General features: G+C 42.2%; 1 protein-coding gene across 7 annotated transcripts in view; it reads left to right on the top strand.

Moving 5' to 3' along the window:
- Positions 1–22,747, top strand: part of MBNL2 (muscleblind like splicing regulator 2) — a 168,972-nt gene that overhangs the window by 26,718 nt on the left and 119,507 nt on the right. The window lies entirely within an intron of this gene.

Consider the following 22,747-nt stretch of genomic DNA (forward strand, 5'->3'; position numbering starts at 1 on the left):
CTGGTTACAGTCAGCTTTATCGCAAAGCCAGTAGATTTTCTTAATATACTTATTGCTGTTCTGTAAATAGCACGGGGGCAGTCGTGAATCCAAATACTTATGGGGTCACAATGAGACTGATATTTGATAATCTGGGGAAGACAGTGTTGAGTAGCCTAAATAATGAAAGTCGTAATTGGAAATCTTCCTTTTTGTGCAGGCTGACAGTCTCCAAACCAACCCTTTGAGTACCTATTGTCCACGTCTGAAATTTAATGAGATAGTGCATGCTGGAAGCACTTTATTCACTGGATAAAATTCTATGTAAATGACAGCTGATGATATTAATGAGAATAATTATATTGAGGCTTTTCACTAAGACATGAAGAGAGCTTTAAAATTGCCCACCATGTCTTTTTTAAAAAGATGATTCATTAAAAACTGCCGTCTGCTTTATTCTGTTTTTTATGTTTAGCAATATTAGGAGGAACAGGAACCTGAATCCTGGCTATATGTTAATACCGAAGCCCTCAGAGAACACGCTATTTGTTTTTCCTTTAAAATAGTTTGCTACCCTGATTTTTTAAATTCCAAATTGTCTTTTGATTGGATTGTCTTTTGAAAGAGGGACCAGAAAAAGAGATTCATTCCAAGGTCTAGGACAGAAAACCTCTAGCTTTTCATTCTAGAAGAATGTGACTATGGTTCTTCTCAGAGTTCTTAAGGAAGGCATCATTTCTCTTCTATCTGTTTCTCTTGCTGATCAGTTGAAGTTAATGATACATTTTGGGATATGCATCTGTGAATTCAAATATAAAGTATCATGGATTTTGAGGCAGTGGTGTTGCTTATATGAAAAATGTTTAGAACTCTAGATGTTTCTTTAGGTTCATTCATAAAGTCAGATAGCTTTAAAAAGCAATTCACAATGCCCCCCTATATTTTAGTCACATTTTGATTTAGTGGCATTATTTTTATTTTAAATAGTTTATAAGCAGTTTAATATTTTGGATCTGCTGACTGATTGCTTTGCTTATAACTTTTACCCCCAAACCTAGGTGGACCCATACCTAGAACACATTTAGTTTCAATCAAAACATATATAGCAAATCCTTCATCACACTTTCTCAACCTAAAATACTCTATCATCAGACAGTCTCACTCTAGTTTTAATGTTTTTATGTCACACTGGAAACAATGTTTCTTGGCAATTATTTCTTCCCATATTTATTACTCCTGGATTTAACGTGTAATTATTTATTCTTTGCATAACAATTTACTCTTCCTAATATTTCATAGTCATGTTTGACACTCTTGTACTTGATGGAATAGCTTAGTTGATTAAAGCATAAGACAGTGATTATGGGGCCCTGATATCGCAGATTCACGCTTCATTCCAGACCTTAGCCAACAATCCTTCTGAAATACATGCTCCAAGTCCCCAAAGAGACCAAACCATAGCCCAATATCTTTAGCCATTTGAAACACAAAAACAATCTCTAGGTTCCCTACTGCTATTAAGAAAAGTAAAATTCAGATGCCTTTTTTTCCTTAAGAAACCCCTCTCTTTTTATCTAAAATCCTGTTGAATCAAAGGAGGTGATGAGACAGTGGAGCCATAGCCTAAATGTCATGCTTAAACTGTCTCATTTGGTGCTTCCATTAGTTATGTCTTATTATTAGACGTAATAACCAGCAGTTATAATGTAACATTTTTATTCCCAAGTTCTATGAAAAATGCTATGCAAATTTTACTATTATTGGAAAGCTGCAATTTGCAAGCCATTGTCACTGTGTTCATTCTTTCCTTTAATCTCTTTTCTTAAAAGTTGGCCAGCCCCTCTACCACCACCCACTCGCTGTGAGTTTGAATTGTTCAAATTAACATCAGGTTGTTGAAATACTAAACTGTATTTTACCTGTGACTTATTTTTCAGTAACACTGATTATTATAATTTCTGCTGATCAACTTGGACAACAGACTATGACATATGATATGCTTATTATCTCATCTAACTGGGCAGAGTTCACAATCATGAAAGTATGTCCAGACTTAGCAAAAGAATGTAATTTCTCTATCTTGCTACTTTCTTGCATTTGAGGCTGTTCAGGCTGGGAAGTGTACTTGCAGCTTAAACATGATTGTCCCTACATTTTCATAACATTTGACCTATTGTTCAGGAAGTGACATGTTTGCAAGCATAAAAGCCCAGGGGGTATTTTTAGAATTTTTGTCTTACAGTATTTTTTGTTTTGTTTTCTGGTAATAGAACATTTGCTTCCTAAAGAAAAAAAATGTTTATATCACACGAGAAGTGTTTGGATCAGATATTCTACATGGTTAGAAAACATGGTTATTAAGAGCTGATTAATGTCCGATGATATGAAGATACCATCATTTATTTAGCATTTCCTGTCACTTAACATTTGCATTGTTTAAGCAAACTAATTGTTTGTTCTCATAAATCCATGCTGTGATTAACATCCTAATACATAAATATTTAATCCCAATGCCTAATTTTTTTCCTTCAGAATCTAGCTCTAGTGGCATTCCTGGGAACTGCTGTAGTTTTTGATCCAGTACATATTTGAGAATATTTTTCACTTTCTGGCAGGAAATAGAATATGATTGAGTGTATTTATTTGGAGTAATACATTTTTCACTCAAAATTCAGTAGAGATGTTTCTATTGACTTTTGTTAGTGTTTTGTACTGCCCAAGAGAAGTCAGAAACCAATGAGTTGTTCATTTGTAGCTAACTCTTTTGGGGGGTCAGAAAGGCTAATAATTTTAGAAATCTCCCCTTATCTCTATAATTGCTAGGGTGTTCACAGGCTTTTTGTTGCTTTGCCTTGAGCACCAAATTCTCTTTGGATCTTCTTTCTCAGTTCCTTTCTGAACCTCCCAAGACTTTGTTACCTGTACCTTTTAAGTATTGCTCCTATTTCGTTTCTTTCTCACTCACTTTCTCTCTCTCTCTAAGTCATTAATAGTTCTTAGGCTGGATCTTTGTTTTCTAGCCTCCATAGCTGTCACTGGCTCTCTGATCATTTTCATCTTTTTCCTCTTTCAGTATGTTGTACGAATATGTCCGGTGTATCCTCCCCTTCAATGATTCCATTTTGTACACTGACAATTCTCTTCCGTGCATAAAATTAAGTTTTGTTGTTTTGTTTTTTTAATCTGCTATTGAAATGTTGGTTGACTCAGATTCCTTTCTTACGTCAACCAACTACTATTTTTATTTCTGGATAGCTCTCAGTCCCTTTTAAGTTCACTGTGTTGTCTTTTCTCCTCCTCTCTCCTTTTTTAGTTCATATGTCCGTGAAGAAAGCATGAATTTTACTCAGCTTTACTGAAAACATAAAGCACGATGGTATCTTAATATTTCCTACTTTTTTATGGTAAACCTTGAGCGTTCCATCTTGATCTTCGTTTTAGTTTGCAAAATCATTCCATTGTTCTCATATTGGATCTTCCTTACAAGTCTAGTTTTTTGCCTTTTTTTTTTTTTAAATTCATTTATTCATCTTGAATGAAGTCTGCTCAGGCTTGTTTCTTTTTATTCAACCAGGGCAGAGAAATCTGTGTTTATGGCCCGTCACTTGCCACCTGACTGTAGATAGCATCTCACCTCATACATGAAGTAAAAGATCCCTTGGTGTCAATTTGATGGAGTTCCATGGTGGTACAGCTTCGGTACAGGGTGGAGGGGGTTCTGGTCAGGGGGTGCCTGGTAGGGATATGTCACCTCTGCTCAGTTTCTTGTTATGGGGGTTACTTCTGTCTACCCAGCTTTTCCGTGTCCTCAGCCTGTATGCGAAGTATCCAACCTGGCCAAGCCTCACTGCTGTTGCTGTTTCTGTGGCACAAGGGAGTCTGATCAGTGACCTGTTGTTTATTGGTTTAATATAACTCCTGGGCAAAAGCTGGGGTTTTCCAGTATAACTAGTAGTAGCACAGACTTCAAAACATGTGGCTGATACACTTTCCTTGTTTCTAACCCTGCTGCAAGTTCTCTTTTTCCCCATTTCTTAAATCAACTGTTAGTTATTTTACTGGGGATTTTGTGGGGGAAGTTAGATAGCTGCTTGCACTCAGGCTGACACTGAACCAGAAGCTTCGCGTCACTGATTGAAACCATAAAAGATGGAGCTTTTTGTTGTTCTTTTTTGTTTTCTTTGTGTGCATTGTTTGCTTTTTTAATTCTTCAAAAGACATGCCTGCCTGTTACTGCTGAATGATTCACCTATATCTTCTTTTGTCATTTTGTGGATTATCTTTTTTAATCAAATCAACATAGAATTTATTTTGAGGAACGGTTTACAAAATAACTTTTTCTTTTCAATTTTTCTAAACCTTTTTCAATAGAAATAAGGCATCTTTTCCCATATGCAGTACTTATCTTGGATCCTGAGTTCTGGGTGAACTGGGGTCTCTCTCAAGATACTTTTAGTCAGTTTCATTGATTTAGCGATCTATTCCTTCGTTAGTAACAGACTGTTCTGATTGTTTTAGATTAACAGCATATGTATCCATCTACTAGTGCCAGTTCCATATACTGTGATTCTTTTTCAGAAATTTCTTTTCTGTCCTCATCTATGTCTTCTTCAGATAAATTTCAAAATCATTTTTAAGTTCTTTCCCATAATCATAATAACCTCTTCCAGCAACAAAAAAATCCTTTTAATATTTTATTAAAATCATGTTGAATCTATAATTTTGTAAGATCTAATATTCTTAAATGATAAGAACACTAAAAATCTCTCAATTTTATTCACTTATTACTTTATATCTCTAGATAGTTTGTTAATTTTTATATCTGTCTAAAACATTTTCAGTTAGCATTATTCCCATTTGTTTTATGCAGCTATTATAAATGATATATTTCTCTTTTTTGTATTCTACGTGATTATTGCTGTGCTGGAGAACAAGAAGACTATTGGTTCCATTTAACTCTATTTAGTTATCTCATTTCTGGCAGCTCAACAGAACTCACTTTTTGCTAGTGAGAATTAAATTTAATTCTCTTGGATTTTCTAGGTATATAATCATATCATCTGAAGATAATGATAACATTTTCTCTTCTTTTCCAATAGTTATGCCATATATTCCTGTTATATATTAAGGTATTGGCTGCACTGTTTCCTGACTGTTTGAAAATTTTGAACAGCTGATCTTCTGAAACTTCTCAAAAGCAAATAGTTAGTGACAGATGTTTCTCTCTATTTTATATCTTGCTATGAATGCAGGCTTCCCCAGAGAATTTTCAACTAATAATGCAACCAGCAGTAGATATTTCATCTTGCTAACTGAAAGTTCAGACCCTTACACATCTCATAAATATTAGTTTTGATGTATTAAAAACACAGTTCAGGCTAGAACATTTAGACTGTACAAAAGTATCCTTTATAGAAAATATAACTGATATATACATTTAAAATAAAGAGAATCTTTTTTTTTTTTGGTTTTGTCCCTTTTATCCATCTATCCATTTATCTACTCAACAGATATTTACTGAATCTTGTAATTAAAACAAAGAAATGAAAACTACTCATCCCAACCATAGGGAATCTCAGCTTAGACTTATTTGGGATATATAGTTCATTCATAGTAGTGTACCCTCAAAAGTTCATGACTTGATTAAATGATATCAAGTAGAAACATATATAGATATTAAGTTCACATTATATTCTAAAAATTTCCTTATGAGTTAAAACTTCATGTTTTTGAGATAGAAACACCTCTGACACATGAGTAAAAGCTACCATCACTTATGGATCTCGTTCATTTGTAACCAAGGAAATTAAATGTATTCCAAGTTTACTTGTTTTCACTCTCATTAGAAAAAATCCTTAAGCTAATCCTCCCTTTAAGGAATAATGATGCATAAAAATTTTCTTTTTACAGTTACCTCATACTTTTTATACTTATTACAGAAATTATCAGGTAGTGTTTTTTTTTAGAAGTTTACATTCTAGAAAATGCACTAGATTTTTTTCTTTAGGGGTTTTCCAATACAGTTTTTTCAAGCATATAGAATTTTGGTTGATAAATGTTGCTGAGTAAGAAGCATTTAGATATCTAGATTAAAATAGTGTAACACTGAATCATTTCCAAATTTGCCAACATTTGTGATTTCCCTTTGAAAAATCACAATTCACACCTAGACATCTGAAAAAAAAATTCCAATTTTTGAAGCATGATGGAGGATTTTGTTACATTATGATTGGAAAGGAAGGCATTTAGCAAATATCAGGAGTAAGTAGCTGATGAAAATTTTGGTTATAAAAGTTTAAGATAAAAACTAACATTATTAACTTACTCTAACACTCTTACTCTAACTTATCTCTGTAATAGCCTCTGGAAAAACATATGCCTCAATACTTTGTCTGAACGTTTGATTTAAACTTGATTTTGACTTCTTTTGACCTTAAACCTAGTCCCCCATTCTGTCATGTTTAATATGTATGGGGATATAAAATGATCTGCAATTCCAAATCTGCTTTTTCATTACCATATTATCCTTAGTCATATTGTAAATTCCTAAGAAAAATAGTTAATTTGATGGATTTCTTAAAGCAAGATTATCTCTTGTCCAAGTGAGCAAATTAGAACTGAAACACAATGGACACCACTTCTCAGCGACATGAACAGTCCAAGTACTTTTGACCAGCTCTGATTTTATAGTAGATTAATTGGTACGTTAGATTGCCCAGCCCCAAAGATAACACCAAGTCCAGAGTACACCCCCATGATCACTTTAGGCAAGTGAATGGCCTGGAAAAGCATTATTTTCTTTGAGGAGGGTTAGTGATTCAGATGAAATCTTTTGCTGCAGTGAACTTTGTGTTCCTGCTGCAGTTAACAAACTAAACCCCACTGGATCACAGGTCCCTAAAGATTCCTCTTACTACTAGGTAAGAAGCACAATCCCTAGATGTTAAAACTAGAAGCAGCAACCCAGGAGACACTGTCCTTCAGTATTTCTCAAGTTTGTCCATTGAGGCATCATGATAGCAGAGGAGAGAGGAGTTGGTCTCCTGAGGCTTAGAAGGACTGATGGAACAGGTCTCCTTATTTATTTGAAGTCTTCTAAATCTCGTTTTCTCTGTGTATATGTGTTAGTTGCTCGATTGTGTCAACTCTTTGCAATCCCATTGCCTGTAGCCCACCAGGCTCCTCTGTCCGTCAGATTTTCCAGGCAAGAATACTGGAGTTGATAGCCGTTCCCTTCTCCAGTGGGATTGAACCTGAGTCTCCTGCATTGCAGGCAGATTCTTTACCATCTGAGCCACCAGGGAAGCGTATATATATATATATGTTCTAATATTAAAAAATAACTTTAAATGACTCACCCCTTTTACCCCCAAACTTTTAAAGTAAAATTGATGTTTCCATAAACTACACTACATGTTTACCTTTGGCCTCGTAGCTGCTCACACCCCAGTTTGAAAACCACTGCTTGGTCGTTTTTTTATGACTTGAGTAAACTCACCCCCAAATCTCCTGGCTCACATGTCACTGTGCAAAAGCTCTTCTGACTCCCAGCCCTACCCATTTTCTGACAATTAGGCAATTAGGCTACTCCCAAAGGGCAGGCAAGTACATTTCAGAGACTCTTTACTTTTTATACTTTTCCACTTTGGAAAAAGAGATGCTGGTTTCCCTTTCCTTCTAGAAACTGCCTGGAATCTGATAAACTAGCTGTGTTTTGGGTGGGTAATGAGAAGAGCTGAGCTAATTATCCATAGTTGGTCCATAGTCTACCCAGGGACTTGTGCATTCAAACACTCCATCTTCTTTCTGACGCGTAAGCAGAGTGCTTCTCTTTCTGAAGGTCACCTTTGGGTAGCCTAAAGCATCCACTTAAGTAAGAGGGCTTCCCAGGTGGTGCTAGTGGTAAAGAAGCTGCCTGCTAATGCAAGAGGTGCAGGAGATGCATGTTCGATTCCTGGGTCGGGAAGATCCCTTGGAGCAAGGCATGGCAACCCACTCTGGTATTCTTGCCCTGAGAATTCCATGGACTGAGGAGCCTGATGGGCTACATGCAGTCTATGGGGTTGCAAAGAGTCGGACAGAACTGGAGCAACTTAGCAACAGCAGCAGCAGCAAGACAAGCGAGAGGGAACCCTTAAAACTGCTGGCCTGGGGACAGGAATCTTTTTTATCAGCTTTCTTTGGACGTATCAGAACTACCATTTGGGAAGCTAGATGAGACCTGGGAATAGCTGTTAGCAGAGCTGACGAGGAGTTATAGTGCCAGGCCCAGGGAAGAGCGTGGAGCCAGGCTTAATAAACGCTTGCTGCTGCTGAGTCATTCTTCCTGGGAAAAGCAGTACAGACAGGGTTGTCTCTGGCCGGGGCTGCAGGATTGCCACTGGCCTTCACTGAAGTTTCCAGCATCAGTGGCCATCTTCCTGCCATCACTCAGGAAGGACCCTGGGAATGAAATCGTGACACTGGTACCCTGCATTAAGTCTCCCATATGCTTTCATGGATAGCTGATTAGTGGAGTCTTGGCAACAAAGTAAAGGAAGTCTGCATTTTAAATGCTCGCCCAAGGGCACGTGGTTGTGTAAGCTGCAATGTCTTTGACTCTCAGAATCGTGGATTTGGGTAAACCATCTGTGTCTCCCTTAGATGCACACTGATGTTCAATCCTGAGAAAGACGTTCTGATTGCTGCCAGGAAGACCCATTGCAATAAGCAAAACCCCATTTACGTCTACACATAAAGTTTTATCGTCATCATAAAAATTATTTCCAGTTTCATCTCTGTTAGAGACTGCATTAGGAAAATAATATTTTAATTGTAAAAGCTTTACTTCGTGGTCAAGTTGCTTTTTTATACATAGTGTTAATGACCAAAAAAAAAAGATTTTGGGTACTGGAATAGGCAAAGACTGTTAAGTGGGTAGTTATGGGATGATCTTCATATCAGAGAAGGTGTTATTCAGACTCCACCTGTTTTTTTCTCTCTCTTATTTTATCTTGTCACATTTGGTTTGATTCAAAGCCATTGGTTCTCTTTGAGAAGGAGGTCAGACTGGTTTCAGGAATAACCAGTGTTAGAAGAGCAGTTGAAGCGTGCACATGGGTACGCAGGTGATAAAATCATTTTTAAAAATAATGAACAGGTAACTTGAGAGCTTGTCGTGAGGGTGGTATCACAGGTTATACCAGGTTATTAATTTTCCGACTCAGCAGTACACCTCTTAAAAAAACACCTAAAGGAAAGTGGATCTGTTTTGGAAAGAAATAAAATGGGCAGAGAAGAACTGAGGAGCCAAGGGAAGTCCACAGGTTGGGTAGACCTGGGAAAGCAAAACTACTTAGACATTTAAATAAAAATTGTATGTCTGGAAAATAATGTGCAAAACATGTAGTTAAGAGACAAATGTTTAGTGTTCATACATTGAAACAGATGCCTAAGGAGTTCTTGGTTTACCTACAAAATACCAAAGCACCCACCCTGTCTGGTGTTTGCTTGCTCGTTTGTCGAATGACTGAGCGACCGCCACATCGACGAGGGAGCACAGAGCCGGACAAGGTGTGGTCCTAAGGTCTGGCGGTTTGCTCCTCGATTTCCCCGGAAGGCAGGAGAGCCTTTGTCCGTTCCTCAGTCTCCCCTTCCATAAAATGGGAAGAAGCACGTTTGCCACCCCTGAAGTTGCCCGTGACTGGGAGCGGTTCGGCACGTGACCCGTTTTTTCCTCTCCCCGTTTCCCTGTGGCACTCCTCCGAGTGGTGGCCCGCCGTTGCCATGGTGACACGGCACAGGGTGACGTTGCTTAGAAATAATGACAACTGGCGGCAGCAGGGAACCAGAGCCACAGTGGTGATTAGCCTCCAAGGAGTGCCCTGTCTGGGCAGAGCGCAGCAAAAGGAGGAAGGAGGGGAAGGAGGGGTTTAACAAGTCGTGAGCTGATGCCACCTCCCTCTAGCAATTAGCAGTTGTCACCCCTGATAATGCCCAGCCTCAGCGTGCCGGACGTTTTTATAGAATATCCCTTTGGTTGCCAGATTTGTCCTTTTTTTTTTTTTTAATCACTCAGAAACCCAAGTTGTAAGCACAGTAAAGTATTTGTTGTCCATTTCGATTCCAGCAGTTAGCTCAATTTCCTGAAAGATAAGGGGAACTGTTGACTCCCACCATCTTTTGTCGCCTGCTTTGTACTTGGGACTTGAGTCATGCCTTGTCAATGGTGACTTTAAAAAGTGTGGCAGGAAATTGATTTTTTTTTTTTAACTTCTAAGGTGAGTGAAATGACAACAAAATTAAAATCTTATTTGAATAGATTGATCTCTCCCTGATCCTGAACTCCTGGGTTTGGTTTTTCAGCTGAAGTCAAATGGTGCTCTGTAGGGAAAAGTTTTGGGGGGGTTAGATAGTAATGAGACCCTGCTGGTATCTTTCCCACAGGGTTCAAAAAAATAAGTAGCATTCTGCATCCTTCTGGGGCCTTCTGAACCCTGGGAACATCCAATCCAGATTACCCCCGCTCCCCCCCCCCCCCCGCCCCCGTGTCTGGTTCTGTGATTGTATTCCCTGAAGTTAGTGGGATGTGATTGGAAGTGAAAAGAAGTTGGTGGGCTGGGAGGATCTTCCCAGCAGAACCTCCCTGGGATGGATTCAACACCGGTTTGCAAATATCAAGAAGAATGGGTACCTAGCAATGGCCGTTACTTAAGGGGACCAGGGCAGAGGAAAATCTGGTCTCTAGTTTGCCTTCAGAGGCACGTTTAACCCCAGGGTATCCTGTGTTGATGGTCCCTGGGTGTGTGCTAAATTGCGTCAGTCATGTTCAACTCTTTGTGACTCCATGGACTATAGCCTGCTAGGCTCCTCTGTCCATGGGATTCTCCAGGCAAGAATACTGGAGTGGGTACCCGTGCCCTCCTCCAGGGGATCTTCCCTACCCAAGGATTGAACCTGTGTCCCTTAAGCATCTCCTTCATTTTTAGGCAAGTTCTTTACCACAAGCACCGCCTGGGAAGCGCCATGTGGCTCAAAAACTGGGCCTTCACTTGCTGGAAATACCAGGGTCTCTTGGAGCCCAGTCTTACCAAGAAATAAATTCACTTCCACTTTTAGCAATCTTTCTTTCTTTCTTTTTTTTTTTTTTTTTCCACTGAAAGCCTTCAGGAACCAGTAGTGCTCCCATTCAGAAAGTTCCAGACCCCTCCTGGAGGTCTGAGAGCAGAGCAGCTCCCACCAACACAGCATGAAGACAGGACTGGGAGTGTTGCTGAGTTCCTGGTGCATGGTAACGCTCTATGTGCTGTGCTGGTGGGAGAGAAAACATGAAGAAGAGGAACTAAACCCCTGGGGTCCTGAGACCTAGATCTGTGTGCTTTCTGCAGCCTGGGACTGCAGTGTTTAACACCTATTCCTTCCTGGGCGCTGAGTACAGAGCCTGCGCAGAGCCCCCTTGAATCTGAATTCTGGTGCAGGAACACAGTGAGCTCCCTACTATTCTCCCCTCCCCACCCCTCCCCACACCCCACCCCTCCCCACTCCCCACCCCCCACCATCACACACACACGCCCTTGCTCCTGTTAGATCCCTGGGCTCAAAAGGCCTGGTAACAAATCTAGGCCAAACCCAGCTGGGCTGATAAGATTTCCAGAAGAGGTCCTAAAAATACATTTCTCCTTAAATCAGCCTTGCCAATCACTGTGCAATCACAGAACGTTAAGGGCAGAAGTGGCCTTAGAAATCGTTGCGCCCTCTCGTTTTTAAAGCTAAGAAATCAGAGTCCCAGAGAGCTAACAGCGAGAACAACAGTGGCTAAGGGATGTTTCAAATCACATCATGAAGATGGAACAAAGCAAACCATACAGGTGGTATAAACTGTGAGCTGCATAGTATGTTCTTTTTACTTATTTGTCTATTCAGCCTTTCACTTATTCAGCAAATATTTATTGTGTACTTGCCCTGTCCTGAAGTTTTGATGTTGCCCTAGCTGGCAGGGATACAGACAGACCCTGCTCTCAGAGGCATCACGTTGTGCATGGGGGAGAGCTTGAGCAGATAGGTAAGTAAATGTTGAGTGTCAGACAAGGAACAGGACTTTGGAAAGGAATAAAGCAGGGTGAGCTGGAGTGAGGGGATAGGACTGATGCAGTATCACATCAGGAACGTGGCAGCATCCTGTCTCTGCTCCTGCTCTCAGGTTGCCGAGGGCAGGTGGAGAAATCGTGTATTTCAGATCAAGTTCACGCTGTCAACTGAAGTGGTGCTTCCTGGGCTGTTTGACACCTGTGGCTTTATCTCTCTGCCCTTGGGGGACATCTCAAGCCCCACCTCAGCTGATCTCAGCCTGTACCATATCTCTTCCTGGACTGAGATTAAGGGCCACAGCAAGAACTACTCCACTCCATCTGCCTGCCCTCCAGCCGGAGACCAGTCTGCTGCTCTTTCTCCCCACTTCTATTTGCCCCAGTCTCAGAGCCTCCCACCCCACCCTGGCCAGTGCCCAAGTCTCTCCTCCTCCTTTGGGTGCCTCTTCTGGCCCACACCCCCATCCTGCCATTTCCCCATGCTCCCGTTGTGTTTCTTCTCCTTCCATTCAGAAGACTAAGGAAATGGGGGAGAGTGGTGGAGAAGCAGGTTCTTGCCTCTCTCCTGGGGCTCCACAGAGGGTGGCCTTATGATGCTGTGAGCAGATCTCAGATTCACAAAGGTCGTTTCCCCAGGAGCCCACAGGTGATCAAGGGCTATCTGCTCGCTGAGCACCAGAGTTCAGAATTCTCCTGGCTGCTCCATGATGTTCTTGCAGCCCCAGGTATTCTGGGGAGTCCCAGACACTGAGCACCTTGTTCCCTAGCACCCACCTCCCCCTGTGCTAAACTGCCACCTGCAGAGTCAGCAGTGACATCTGCCACCACCAGTTGTCCACATACCCTTGATCTCGGGGCAATGATCAATTTTGACCGCTCAGTCCACCCTGAAACTCTGCATGTCTCTCCCATCACCTGGATGTAACACTATTCAGAAAACCCTTTATCTCATACTACTCTTTTCTTCTGGTTTCACCTGCTCCTCTTCTTTCTGTCATCTCTAAATAACTGGACAAAGTGTCTTTGACCCTGTCCAAGTCTTTCTTTATTCTCTCCTACATATATGCGTGTGCTAAGTCGGTTCAGTCATGTCCGACTCTTTGCGACCTAATGGACTGTGGCCCGCCAGGCTCCTCTGTCCATGGGGTTCTCCAGGCAAGAATACTGGAGTGGGTTGCCATTTCCTTCTCCAGGGGATCTTCTGACCCAGGGATTGAACCTGTGTCTCTTAAATTTCCTACATTGGCAGGCGGGTTCTTTACCACTAGCGCCACCTGGGAAGCCCGTCCTAGATTATACACACAGATGTCAATATCGTTATAAATATTTCTCTTTTCTCTCTCATTTTAGCCATTCTGTGGTGTTAGCTATCATTTCTATGAAAGTTAATTCCAACTATATACCCATGACCACGACCTCTATGCCCCAGTTTCCAATTTGCCTCCTCTCTCCAACTTCCTTCCTCCTGGGCAGAGCATCATTGTCCTCCCGCTCACACAGGACCCCCATTTTGAAGTCCTCTTTAACAGTTCCCTTCTCTGCATTGCTCACTCCCAATCTCGCAGGCTGCTCTGTCCATGGAATTCTCCAGGCGAGAATACTGCAGTGGGTAGCCATTCCCTCCTTCAGGGCATCTTCCCGACCCAGGGATTTTCCTGTGTCTCCTGTATCGGCAGGCAGATTCTTTCCCATTGGTATAACTTTGGGCCTGAATTGTTCCTTTTCTCCTGGACCCTTGCTAGAATCACCAACCAACTTCACCACCTGTGAGCTCTTCTAATTCTAATGCATCCTAAGTGATCCTCCAGCTGGGGACTTGTCTAGATCTCAAGTGTTCCCCAATATCTACATTACTAATGACCCTGATATTTTATAACGGAGTCTACTTACTCAGACTTACTCAGCACTGTCATCAGTGGAGATAGCACTGCCCCCTATAGAGAACCTTGGAAATTTAAAGGAGCATTTTCCCCTCATCGTCCTAATGACCAGGCAACATCTCTGGAACGTAATGGGTGGACGTAATGGATTTTGACATCTTGCAATGGATATGACTCTGGGAGTGAAAAACTAGTCTGTATCTAGTGAGTGCTGAGTGTACAGCTGGACATTCACATAAGTAAAAATGCTATTCTGGGCAATCTGGGTCAAGATCTTAACTCTTTCACATAATTGCACAAGTGTTTTTTTCTAATTGATTTTTTATTTTTTGGAAAGTCGATAGAACAGAATTTTTCCCAGAATGCAACTATGTAAATTGAGGCAAGATTGTTGTTTAACTGGTTAGGAACTTTAATAGGAATTGTTTGGCATTCTGAAAAGCCACATCACCCGTCACACCTACATCAGTTTGCAATTGTGTGCCCATCACACAAGATAAGCCGGGGATATCCACCTCTTTATTCTGTCTTCTAATATACTTGTGCCTAAGCTTGGACCTTCTAAAACACATTTATTTTATAAATAGCTTTGTTGTCGTTCAGTCGCTAAGTCGTGTCCGACTCTTTGAGACTCCGTGGGCTGTGGCATGCCAGGCTCCTCTGTCCTCCACTGTCTGCTGGAGTCTGCTCAAATTCGTGTCCATTGAGTCAGTGATGCTATCTAACCATCTCATCCTGCGTGGCCCCCTTCTCCTTTTGCCTTCAGTCTTTCCTGGCATCAGAATCTTTTCCAATGAGTTAGCTCTTTGAATCAGGTAGCCAAAGTACTGGAACTTCAGCTTCAGCAACAGTCTTTCCAGTGAATGTTCAGAGTTGATTTCCTTTAGGATTGACTGGTTTGATCTTCTTGCAGTCAAAGGGACTCTCAGGAATCTTCTCTACTTCCTTTGATATTTAGTTGTGTTTCAGTTATGACAATACATTGATTTTTCTTAAATGTGTGTATGTTGGCTAGATTATGTATGATTTTCATCTGTTGGTAATAAAAGTTATGTTACAAAAATCTTGTTCAGAAGGGGTCATTGGCATTTGTACATGTACAGGCAGATGAACGAGGCATTTGGCTAGTGATTACAGAAAGAGAAAGAAAAGGGAAAGGGTCAAGTGAAAAGCAGTCCTGGCCACCAGAGGCAGGGAATGGAAGTTCTCACAAAGGATTCCCTGGCTTTCAGGCCTAGATGGCTTGATAATTAAACTGACTGCACCCACTGGGTCCTGGACTTCCAGGAAACCGGTAAGTGCTGTCAGTCTTAACTGGTATCTAATACAATTGCTTTTATTCTAATAAGAGTAGCTCCTAACTGAATTATAAATGTTTAGATAGAACACACAGGCATAGCAAAAAAACCCATAATTTGAATACCACTATGTGTTGAATCTGTTCTATCTAGCTGTAGTTTCAGGAGTATATTTAGAAATCTCTCATCTTCTAACTGAAGAGGGGATTTTTCTCTCTGTCCATTCCTGGAAATGACAGTGACAATGGGCTGGAAATGTTTGTGCAGGAAAAGGAGCTCTGGATTTTATAACGTTTTCACTTGTACTGTAAGATACCAGGTCCAAGAGGAAACTTTTTCGTGGGGGAATTTCTCCTTTTATTTCTGTTAGCATGAAACGTTGGCTTATCTGACTTACTGCATGACCTTGAGTGCCCCAGTGTTTAATTTCCCCTATAGAAGTGGATTTGAAAGTATGTTCAAAAGAACGAGTATCATATGAAATGAAGACATCACTGGTAGCCCGGGTTCTTTTCCTGCTTAGAATGAACAAGGGTTTGGAGGTAGTTTTTGAAGACAATCCATCAAAGGGTTGTCTAACATTCTCTGAAGGACTTCATACTTTGTACCACCTTCATGGAAAGAGGCTCTACTTTCTTTAAGCTACAGTTCATTTGCTTTGCAAAAATGTATAACAGTGAATAGGAGTCATTTCCACCAGTGTGTGTGTATGTATGAACACAGATGTAAGGCAAGTTGATATCTTATCTAGCGCTGATAAGGGTTAGACACCAAATAGAGAGTTGTTAAAATATACTAGTAATTATACTTTGGTTGCGGTACATCCATTTATGGTTTACTGCTGAGCCACCTGGGAAGCCACATATATACTGCTAATTATATTTTGGTTACAGTACATCCATTTATGGTTTATGTATTGGTTGGCCAAAGAGTTCATTTGATGTTAATGGAAAAACTCAAATGAACTTTTTGGCCAGTCCAGTGTTTTCAATCCTCATGATTCCAAACAAGGAAACCAAAGCTCAGAGAACTTAGGTGACATTTCACAGCTATTCAGAGAAGTAGAGGAGCAACTGACTGGAATCCAGGGTAGAAAATTCCATTCTTACCCACGTGTGTGTTCAGTCACTAAGTCGTCCCCGACTGTGACTTCATGGATTGCAGCACGCCAGGCTGCCCTGTCCTTCACTGTCTCCTGGAGTTTGCTCAGCTTTATGTCCACTGAGTCAGTGATGCTCTACAACCATCTCATCCTCTGTCGTCCCCTTCTCCTCCTGCCTTCAATCTTTCCCAGCATCAGAGTCTTTTCCAGTGAGTCAGCTCTTCACATCAGGTGGCCAAAATATTAGAGCTTCAGCTTCAGCGTCAGTCCCTCCAGGGAATAGTCAGGGTTGCTTCCCCTTAAGATTTGACTGGTTCTTACCCATAATCCGTGCCAGAGTTTCAAAGCACGATTTCATTTACATTTCCAATATATTTTTTTAAAAATCTGAAAGGTGTCTAGAAACAAAAGTCTTTTTAGGCACAATCACTTTGGCTGCTACCTTTACTCTCTTTCTTGGAAAAGTCAGTGAGGTTCTATATGGCTTTGGCAGTTGGGACCGAAATGGTTTCTGTATTTTTATTGGTCCTCTGTGGTTCCTGTGGGAAGGGACCTCTTCTCAGGGGCTGTGATTAGAGTGGGATTACACCACTCCTGGAGGTCAAGTGGCTCTTAGCCCAGTGCTTCGGATGGCGCTGCCCTGGGTCCCTCTCCAGCCCGGGCATCTTCATCTCCCACTCAGGATGCGCTGAGTCAAGGACTGAGGGAGTGCACACGTGGAGAGCTATTTTAAATTAAGCTCCAGAAATAGAGGTGGGGATGTTCAGATTTCAAGCCACTCACAGGAAGGAAAAAAAAAATCATTCTTTTAAATGATGTATTTTAAGAATTTAAAGATTTAAAATAGGAAATCCTCAAGATTTTCTCCACATTAAAATTTAGAAAACTCTGGGAGACATGGTTTCTTTATTGTAATTAGATTTATGCAAAATGAAATTAAAGGCATCCCATAAATTACTTAATGGATAATGAGTCCTTAACTGTCTGACTCAGAAATCGGTTTGTTTTGCAAGGATCCTTTAATCAGCTCCCTAGGAGGCCGTTGTCTGGCAGACAACTGAAATACCTTAGATGACCAAGAGCCGGCTGGAGGGGTTGTATGCCACACAACTATTTTCCTTAAGGCAGTCTTACATTTTGATCAATCTCAGCCCCAAGATCGGACATGATGAATGTGTTTCCCTTCAGAAACATACAAACTGGCTACAAAGCGTTGGTGAGGCGAGGACACCTGGGGTCCTCAGCCTGGGCTTGTCTGAGGGATGTGGCCTGGGGGCAGTTCGCCAGGGTCAGGGAGGAAAGGACCTAAACTCTCCCCGTGACATCATGACATCACAGAGCGGCTATAACAAGCCAATGTGAGCAGCGAATGCTTGCCTACAGTCAAAAGTCACAGCTTTCTGAAAAATCTAACACCTACAGGAGTTTTCAATATGTTTTGAAAAATGAAGTGTCATGTAAGTGAAGACCCTAAAAAAAGCTTGGGATTCTTTGGTGCCATTGCTCTGGCATTTCAGGAAATACTACAGAATCTCCTTTCAGTATCCTTGAACTTCACTCTTGCTTTTCCTTTGAAGATGAGTCTAGCAGTGATGCTCCATGCTCTTCACACCTGGTGCTGTCTAGAGAAGGTGGCGCCTCTGTAAAGAGCTCTGGCCTTATGGGACTTGGGACCCAGCTGTTGGTCACCAAGGACCACCACCACCCTAAGACGGCCCTCTCTGAGACAAGGGTCCTGGAAACAAAGCTCTGTTTATCCCCACCAAAGGCCTGCTTCATCCTGAACAAAACCCGCAAGCTATAAGAGTCTATTTTTCAAACTTCTCTTAGAAGCACATCTTATCTGGGGCAGATCTCCCAGGTGTTTTCTGTATTATCTGGTTTTATTTTGTTTGACTGATCAGAAACACAGCCACTGGGAGAAGCCCTCAGCCAGCCCTCCTGCAATTGTTGGTGTAGGAATCAGTGACCCCAGGACCTGGCCATCAACTCAGGGCAGACATCCAGGTTCCCTCAGAGCCCAGAGGATGCCAGGCACCCAGGAGGATGGCAAGAAATGCTTGCCCCGGTGGTACTCCAACTTGAGAGTGCCTCAGAGTTAGTCCTGGAAAGCTGGTTAAAACACAGATTGCTGGGCCCCACACCCAGGACTTCTGATTCAGGACCTCTGGGCTGAGACCCAAGGATCTGCATTTCTAGCAAGTTCCCAGAGGCTGCTGGGACTGCTGGCCCATGTACTACACTTTGAAAACCACTGGGCTGAGGATTCAGGGTTTTGAAGCTCAAATAATTTATCCCTGGGGCATCTTCTCACCTTCACCCTCAACTTACTTGTCAGCAGCAGGGTAAGCCTGTGGCACTAGCTAGAATTTTCCTACAGGATAATAGTGACATTCTCTATTCAGAGCCTTATTCCTTTAGGTTAGACTTTGATCCATATGTTAGTCACTCAGGCTTGTCCGACTCTTTGTGACCGCATGGACTATAGCCCACCAGGCTTCTCAGTCCATGGAATTCTCCAGGCAAAAATCCTGGAGTGGGTTGCCATGCCCTTCTCCAGGTGGTCGTCCAGACCCAGGGGTCAAACCCAGGTCTCCTGCACCGAGGGCAGATTCCTTACTGTCAGCCACCAGGGAAGCCCAACGTTGGTCCATATTAAAGTGGAAATGGACCAGGAGGAGGACCAGGAATTTATTTGACAAAGATTCGTTGAGCGTGTTCTATGTATCAGGCACTGAACTGAACTCTGGGGATTTGAAAATAGCAGTCTGTTGTCTCAGATGGTAATGCAGGAGACCTCGGTTTGATCCCTGGGTCAGGAAGATCCCCTGGAGAAGGGCATGCCAGCCCACTACGTATTCTTGCCTGGAGAATCCCATGGACAGGGGGAGCCTGGCAGGCTACAGTCCATGGGGTCGCAAAGAGACAGGACTGAAGTGACCCATGCACGCCTTCTCCACACAGACACATTTTAACAGGGGCCCCTCTGGGCAGATGAACTGGAAGATGCCACCCCCTCCCCCGCAACTTCCCCCGCACCCAGGGCGCTGGGAGCTCAGTCCAGAGCTGTGCTCTCACCAAGCCCTCAAGCCACCTAGGCTCCCTGTCACTGCAGCACCCAGGGTGACTGCTGGGCCCGGAAAGTGTCTCATTCAGTTCTGGGTTAGCAGCAGCTGGAGGAAAACAGCAGGCCCAGGCCTTTGTAGTGACACCGTGGGCTCTGTGCTTGGGGGAACCGTCTCTGGGGGTTCCCTTCCGCTGCAGACTGAAGGCGACCTGAGAAACGAAGGGCGCTCTGGATACGCGGCCCCGGACGAGCGCCCCCTGCAGGCAGTTCTGTGATCTCCACGGCACCGTCTTGCTCTCAGAAGCTACACCTGGAGCAGATCCACCCCAGGCAAGACCTGGGTCATTGATAACCACTGCAGACAGGAAGCTTGGGAGCGCATTTCTTCAGTAAATATTGATAGAGCAGCTTCTCCTTTCATCACCGTGCACTGGGTCAGCACTTTACTGTTCACAGAGTATGTCTACGTCTCTTTCGTAATCAGTCCTTCATGACAGCAACCATGTAAAGTAAGTAGGAACTACCAACATTTTACAGAGGAAGAAACTGGATCACAGAGAAAATTGACTTACCAAGGTCAGATAAAGGAGCCTTGGCAATATACAGACTAGAAGCTGGCTCTTAGGGCAGGGTTCTTTTCACCATTCCAGGAAGTTCTGTGGCTAATAGAAGAAATGCAAAAGCCCTTACGACATCAGTAGAATGAATGCAAAGTACATATGTAATTCTGATTTTTTTTTTTTTTTGGAGAGGAGTTAAAAGGAAGATAGTTTAATTTTAATAATAATATTTAATCCAATTTAATATTAATATCAATTCACCATGTAGTAAATATGAAACAATATTGAGATTTTTCATGTTCTTTTTTTTCATACTAAAAGTGCTTGAAATTGGTGTGTATTTTATACCTGGGTTTTGCAGGTGGCTCAGTGGTAAAGAATCTGCCTGCAATGCAGGAGCTCCAGATTCAATCCCTGGGTGGGGAAAATCCCCTGGAGGAAGAAATGGCAACCCTCTCCAGTATTCTTGCCTGGGAAATCCCATGGGCAGTTTTATACTTAGAGCACAAGTCAATTAGGATGCTGGATTTTTGTTGGAAAGATTAATACTTGATCTGTATTTAGATTCCGTGAAATTTACAACTGAAAAGTAGATTCATCGTTGGTCCGAGCATACTTTTCCAATAAGTATACCGAGGATCAGTTTTTAAGTTAAATTTACATTCAGAAGAAATAAAAAATTTAAATTTAGTTCCTCAGTGGCTCTAGCCACATCTCAAGTGTTCGGTAGCCATCTGTAGCAAGTGGCTTCTGTATTGAAGAGCGAAGCCCTAACAAGTAACCCTGCCTGGCTGGAGCCTCCAGTCTGGTAGGCGTGGTATGTAATTTGTTCTCTGTGTTAGTATAGTTTAGTCTTGGCCCTTGGTCACCATGTTAATCATCCTCACCCATCATTGCCCATCTCCTTCAGTGGGCTCTCGTGACCTGATTCAAATCTGCTCTCAGTTCCTCATTCCCAGAGCTGCTGCTGCTGCTGCTGCTAAGTCGCTTCAGTCGTGTCCGACTCTGTGTGTCCCCACAGACAGCAGCCCACCAAGCTTCCCTGTCCCTGGGATTCTCCAGGCAAGAACACTGGAGTGGGTTGCCATTTCCTTCTCCAATGCATGAAAGTGAAAAGTGAAAGTGAAGTCGTTCAGTCGTGTCCGACTCTCAGCGACCCCATGGACTGCAGCCTACCTGGCTCCTCCGTCCATGGATTTTCCAGGCAAGAGTACTGAAGTGGGGTGCCATTGCCTTCTCCACCCAGAGCTGTTAGTTGTACCCATTCCTGAAGAGGGAGGTTGCGATGGCCCGAGGGAGGCAGTTTGTTTGATTATAGTAGTTCCGGAACTTTTAGGATTGAAACAGAACAAGCTGGGAGAAAGAGTGGATTCACCAACAGTTAGGATAGCAGTATATTTAGCTACAATCTGATGCACTTTCTGGAACATCTTTGACTTACACTGGACTGGCCGTCAGGGACCGGCTCCTCTGCTTTTAAAAGCAAGTTCATCTTGATAGAGTCTGATGATCTAAATTCCGATTGGATTTTCACAGAAGTAGAAATGGCACTCTGGTTCTCTCGGGGTGGGGGTTAGGAGCAGGGAACTGTCTTCATATCTAAAAGTATGAGCAAAAGTGTGCCCCATTCACTGGACTGGATTAAGAGTGTTGTTCCAGTGTGGTTTTCAGGAATACTTGAGTAATTATTCATTGCTGCTTGAATCCATATTTGCCTGTTTCTTATCCTACACGTGAAGGGTTGGCCAAGACTGTATGGCTTTGAAGATGAGAACCCATCTCCTGCATCTTTGCTATTCTGTGACCCCAAGTAAACCCAGGTCCTTAGGACTCAGGGACGCTGTAAAATTTTTGCAAGTATAAACTCCATGTGTCCAGCCTCTCACTGTGTCTCCAACATTATCGGCGCCTCATCTCCACTGAACACACCGGCAGAAATGTTTCCTCGTCCCTCATTTCACTTGTCCTTTGTTCTCATGGGGGTTAGAGGTGGGGGGTGAGCTAAGAGTGCAGGTCCAGGCTGGTCGGTGAAACCTGACCTAGAGTCAGCTTGGTTATTAAACTCATCTTCTTAAACTCTTGAAGTTAAGATGGTTGAATGTTAGCTTCTGGGAACGCAGTGCTGCCAAACAGACAAGCAGGAGCCTGTCAGGCCCCTCAAATATTTCACAATTGGAAGTTAGGAATGTGTCACAGCTTCCCAGGTTGCCGATGTCCTTCAATGCACATACAGTTATAGCTCATTCAAACACTTCTACTGACAAGTAAGAGAAGGACTGTGATGAAGAACTGTTCCCCCCGTCCCAGGAGATGTCCCACTAAATGTTAATAAATGATGCCACAGTTAGATGCCATTGCAGGCCCTCCCCCCATCAGAGACTCATTCAAGGCTGGAAAAAGCCCTGTTACAGGTAAGCCTTGTTCGGCTTGGTTTACCTGGAGTTAACTAAACCTAATTGACGGTCAGACCTACTTTTTCAGGGAACACTTGTGAACCACTCAAGGATTATTGCTCTCTGAACTTACTTGGTACATGATGATTTTAAATAACCTACTTCCAGCCTCCATTAAGTTTTTAGTTATAAATTTTTTAAAAGGACATCAAGGCTAAGGAAATAACTAAGGTAGCCTGTGGCATACTCAATATATGAAAATGACCAACTTCTGTTATTTTAGTCTTTCATTCATGCTGCACTCAATATTAAATTTTTCAATGTTTTTATAATTTCATAATCCTTAGAGATATTAAAAGAAACGAAATGGGCTGATTTTAGAAATCTGAATTGATCAGTCATA

Source organism: Ovis aries, chromosome 10 (genome assembly GCF_016772045.2).
Source record: "Ovis aries strain OAR_USU_Benz2616 breed Rambouillet chromosome 10, ARS-UI_Ramb_v3.0, whole genome shotgun sequence".
Lineage (NCBI taxonomy): Eukaryota > Metazoa > Chordata > Mammalia > Artiodactyla > Bovidae > Ovis > Ovis aries.